Here is a 5,379-nt window from a genome sequence, read left to right as displayed (position 1 = left end):
CTTGCTCCTCCCTCCCCCACCCTAGGGTCTGGGCTGCGCTCAAGGCCGGCGGGGGCGCTTTGGGGGGCCCCACAGACCCGGAGTGGCCCGGGGGATTAGCGGGGGGGGCCAGGAGCAGCCCGCTCCGCTTCCCTCACCCAGCCCCAGCCGTGTCGCTCGGGGGAGGGGGCTTGCGGGAAGGGGTCCGTTCCCCCCCGCCTGGGGAAGTGGCGGGAAGCGGAGCAGCCCGGCCCCAGCCCGCTGTCCTCCGCCAGCTCCCAGCGCGGTGCTCCGCTTCCGCCGCCGTCCCGGTCTTTTCCCCAACTCCCCCCTCCCCGCAACACGGCTGGAGCCGGGGCGAGGGAAGTGGAGCGGGCTGGGGCCGCGTCGCTCCGCTTCCCGCCGCCGGTGCGTGCGGAGCGCGTCCTTTCCCCAACCTCCCCGCACGCACCGGCGGCGGCAGGAAGGTTGGGGCCGGGCTGCTCCGCTTCCCGCCGCCCCTGGTGAGTGCGGCGTCGCTGGGGGAAGAGGTGGAATGGGGGCGGGCCGGGGGCAGAGCGGGGGGGGAAGGGTGAGAGGTGGGGTGGAGGGAATTGTCCCCCCATGGGCCTGCCCCTCGCAGCTGCCTACGGCACCATGAAATTTGGGGCAATAGGCAGCTGCGTATTCTCTGTATGCCCAGGGACGGCCCTGCGGCCCGCTTTTACTTCTGCCACCGCAGGTTTTTAATTGCAGTGTAGACATACCCTTAGTGACCCAGACCACAATTTGTCCCTATGTTGGCTAATCTGTTGTTTTTTATCCCTCTTCACCTTTAATACAGTTTGTTTTCTTTTAATGACAGAAATCACACAAGAAGTACTTGGAGCTGAGGCAGATCTTTCAGCTTCAACTTAATATCTTTGTCCCCCCTTTCTGTTTACAACTGTATAATAGGATAGTGTTACCAGTTAACTTTCCATGTCTTAGCTTTCCTTAGTTTGCTTCACAAAAGAAATCATAGCTAATCGTATTTATTTGTTCCCTGTCTAATGACACACCATAGGAAAGAAGCTTTTGGGCAGGAATGTGTACTCCATAGTCAAGGTAATGTCTCAAAGTGACTCTTGAGTTTGTATTCCTCATGCATTGTGTCCCATAAATATGTGAGCCTGACAGTTATGTAGATTTTTCCTTTTGTTTCAATTGCTTCAACAAATCAACAGAAATGAATAAACTTTATCAGGAAGGCGCAGTAAAGAGAAAAGCCAGATGGAGTGAGATAAACTCTTTACCTCCTATATCAACTCCTCAGTGTGAAGCATTGTCGTCTTCCATTAAAGCGCAGGCTGCCAGCGTGCCCTGTTGTTCCCAAACTCTGTTGCCAAGGACACAGAATCAAATCCTCTGGCTCTGACTAACAGAGCATGATTAGCGGTTTTCTCATAATTTAGGATAGGTTTGGTTCTCATTCCAGACACCTCAGTGGAATCCTAATCTTATCTAATCTTGCCATTTTCTCTGTATTTGACTGATCTTTTCTCACCTTAAATCGCCAGCCTGCAGACACAGTAAGCAGGCAGGTTTGTTCTTCATCTCCAGGTTCACTCGAGACTGGGCTGGGCTCAGTTTTTTCCTCAGTTGAGCATCCTTGGCCAAAGAGCTTCCTCCTAAGGGGAGGGTGTGATGCCATCTCTTGACAGTTGTTATTGGTAATGCTGAAATTTTGATTTTTGGTTGGCCTGCTGTTGGCCATTCATAGGCTCCCTCTTACCCATTTGATTTTGTATCTGTTACAGAGCTCACTTTCTTGATTCTTCCAGCTAGTTGAATACTGATCCTTTTTGGTGAAGTGCTAGCCTACACACCCAGACATTTAATTCATTTTAATTCATACCTTTTGTTATTTCTGTATAAGTCTCTGTGTGGACACTTATGTTGGAAGTGAAGTGTCCTATATTAATTTAGCTTAAGTAATTTTTTGACCAACTTAAGCTAAGGCCAGGTCTAGACAACAAAGTTTTGCCGGCATAGCTGTGTCTGTCAAAGGTGTGAAAAATTCCATACCCCTGACTGATTTAGCTACACTGGCAAACTCCCCCGCCCCGTGGATACAACTAAAACAGCAGGAGACTCCGTTTGCTGGTATAATGAAGTGAGCTGTAGCTCACGAAAGCTTATGCTCAAATAAATTGGTTAGTCTCTAAGGTGCCACAAGTACTCCTTTTCTTTTTGCTGGTATAGCTTCTGTTGTTTGGGGAGGTGGTATAACTGTACCAGTACAAGATCCCCTTTCCCTGTGTAAGTGTCATCTCCTTTCTAGTGTAGACTAGCCATAAACATTTTTTCTCTATCTTAAGCTGAACCAAAAAGGACACTTATTTCAAAATAAATGTCCACACACAAACTTGCAGCAAAATAACAAAAGGTGTGAATTAAGCCAATGGAGTTATTTCAGTTCAAGTTTGTGTGTAAACCAACTTTACCTGTGTTGTATCTGGCTGGTCATATTGTCTTTAAATTTTCAGTATTACGTGTTTGGGGACGTAATACTGGTGTTACGTCAGATCTTCAGCTGGTGTTAATTGTCAGAGTTCCATTGATCCATTTAGACTTAACTCTATGGGGCTCAATAAAAATTCTATAATTGCAACACTTGTTGTGTGTAGTCTTCTCTGTCCAGGAAATGCTTCTTACATGAGGGGGCCATTTTGCAATTGCTGTTTGCTGGTGAAATAGAATCAATGAAACAGTCCCAGTGTACATTGCCTGAGCTCTTGCTACCTAATGCAAATCAAAACTTGAAAAATGTAGGCAATGTGTGTCTGCTGTTTGCATACACTTCTTAGACAAACCCCTCAAGAACAGCAAGTCAGGTCACAGTTGCAACGTATACTGCTGAAGCCTATCATTGTCCCCGGATAGGGGTCATGTGGGGTCCAGCTTTCTATGCCTTCATAGTCCTCATCATGCCGATATTGTAAACAAAAATGCAAAATTTTACCTCTAAACTTCATAAGACTGTTCTCCAGATCAGACTGTAAACTGGGGTTCCTAAGTACCACAAGTATAACTAGCAGGGATATCTCAGCTCACATGTACCAACTGAATTCTGAAAGGAAGAATAAAGATGGCGGGGGGTGGGGGAAAGTGTAACATGATCATTCCTCCTCTTTCTCAGGTTACATAATGAACTCTTATGTTCTGTTCCCAGCACTGCCACTGACCACCTGTGTAGCCTTGGGAAAGTCACTTAGTTTCTCTGTCTCAGTTTTCTCTTCTGTAAATTAGGACAATGAAGAAAAAGGCACACATTTTAATATGTTCCTCAGACAGTCAGTATGTCAGCCCAGAGGCCTATAGTTACTAGTGGTGTAAGGCACTTTTAAATGAGAAACCCATAATCAGATGTTGAAACTGGTATTTCCCCTACTGGGCAAAGAGATGATTGGGTCAAATTAACTGAGGGATAAGAAGTTATCTGTACAAAAAGTTTCCTCAATAAAATATGTGAATGAGTTGTGGTACATATGAAATGAAAATACATTTTTGCAGCTCACGACTGAGACGCAGTATTTCTCTTGAGGTTTGGTAACTCTTTTGCTGTGTCTAGTTGGGAAGTGGATTTTTTATGGCCGTATTATGAAGTTAGTACATCTATTACTCTTCAAAGATTTAATTTGCCATCTGGAACCATATTTCAGATTTGTGTGTATGTAATTACTTCTCAAAACAAATGAAGTTCCTAAGCAGCTTGAGTCTGAGCAACTTGTAACTCAGCTGGCCGCTTTCAAGACATTGACTTGCTGATGTGTGGAAATGTTTACCTACAACAGAAGCACTTTTTTTTTTTTCTGGAATACCAAGCTGTGAATTTCTGGAGGAGATTTACACGTTAGCAACTATTACTAATAGTGTAAATTACTCTCCAGAGCTTTGTGCTTTTCTCACTCTTAATAATTAAAAAAAAGTATTGGGATCAAGTGGGTTTCATGGTATCCATTCCTTGTAAGATAAAAATCAGAAATAATGTCTCTTCCATGGAAACTTACTAGAAATCATCAATATAAATAAGATAAACTCCAGTTGTTTTTCAACATTTATTTGTTCTGAAGATAAAACTCTTTGCTCAAATTACCCTTTCAATGCGTCTTATTTTATTACAGCTATAATTTTCTACATAGGGGAAACAGGCAGTTTTAGGTTCTGATACTGCAAACACTTACACACATGAGTAACTTTACACATATGAGAAGCCTCATGACTTCTTATGTGCATAAAATTACTCATCAATGTGTTGGCAGGACTGGGGTCATAAGGTACATTTGGTGTTTCTATTAGAAACTACTCCTAATATAACCATGCTAAACCACTCCTTGCTAACCCACTAACTCTATAATAGATACAATTGTTTGCATTTCACTTCTAAGCCATAACTTCATAGCAGATGCTCCCACAAAATCCTCCCTCCCCACCTCAGCATTGATGTGGGGTGAACGGGGTTTGACAGTGAAGTATGGTGGAGCGTATGCTATGGCAGATCTTACCAATCCGAGAAGGTGTCGAGTTAGCATCCACGGTAGTAGGGAGCCTGACCATACCTCTATTACTCTAGGGCGACCCGGCCAAACTGGAGGGGGTACCACAGCTACAGGGCCCATGGGCTGGCATCCTGAATGCACTGCTGCAAAATTCTTCTGCCAAACAAGCCACACAAAGCAGAATAAACCAGGAAACTGAGCATAGACCATGCATCGGCCTGACCAATGCTCACGACCCAGGGTATCACAGGATGGAAAATGGCTAAAAGAACAGTGGAACTAGTCGTTGCAAGTCACAAAACAAGAACATTATCATCTGATCTGTACGTCGATACTTACATTGAAGTCACAAAATCAATAAAAGCCGATGTCATCAGGATACGCACAACAAGAAGAACAAAACACGTCATTGCACAATGGAAAAGCGGAGAGCAAGTATTCCTAGGAAGACACTCTAGTGAAGTGTCCTATATTAAGATTTAATACAACATATAATACGATATATTGACTAGTATAATAGGAAGTATTATCATATTGTAAATAATTAAAGAAACCATAAACTGCAGTTGACAAATGAACAAAATGTTTTTGATGGGTTTTTTAATTGTGATTGTTTACTTATTAAACTTTTAATATTGGCAGGTAATTAGCAGTGGATCTCCCAAGCGTTAGGTGAATTAGTGAGGATCTGTTGTAATTAAGTTGTTTGTTTAAAATCAGTTACAAAGTAGGAAATGGGAAGGAGCACAAGACAGAATAGAGAATGAACAATTAAATAATATTTAGACAAGTTTGATGTATTGAAGTCGGCAGGGCCTCATGGAATTTATCTTGGGGTACTTAAGGCAGTAGCTGAAGCAGCCTTGGATCAATTATCTTT

The 5,379-nt window shown here is 43.6% G+C and overlaps 1 long non-coding RNA gene across 2 annotated transcripts; it reads left to right on the top strand.

Annotated features, from left to right (window-relative positions):
* Positions 1–440: 440 nt before the first annotated feature.
* Positions 441–4,919, top strand: LOC141994382 (uncharacterized). 2 transcript variants are annotated; one of them, XR_012641116.1, is made up of 3 exons: positions 441–482; positions 1,025–1,065; positions 4,574–4,919. It is a non-coding gene; the product is annotated as an uncharacterized LOC141994382 (long non-coding RNA). The 2 variants fall into 2 exon arrangements; XR_012641115.1 differs by having other exon boundaries at positions 476–509.
* The last annotated feature ends 460 nt before the right edge of the window (positions 4,920–5,379 follow it).

Source organism: Natator depressus, chromosome 10 (assembly GCF_965152275.1).
Source record: "Natator depressus isolate rNatDep1 chromosome 10, rNatDep2.hap1, whole genome shotgun sequence".
NCBI lineage: Eukaryota > Metazoa > Chordata > Testudines > Cheloniidae > Natator > Natator depressus.
This window is presented reverse-complemented; position numbering and strand designations above follow the sequence as displayed.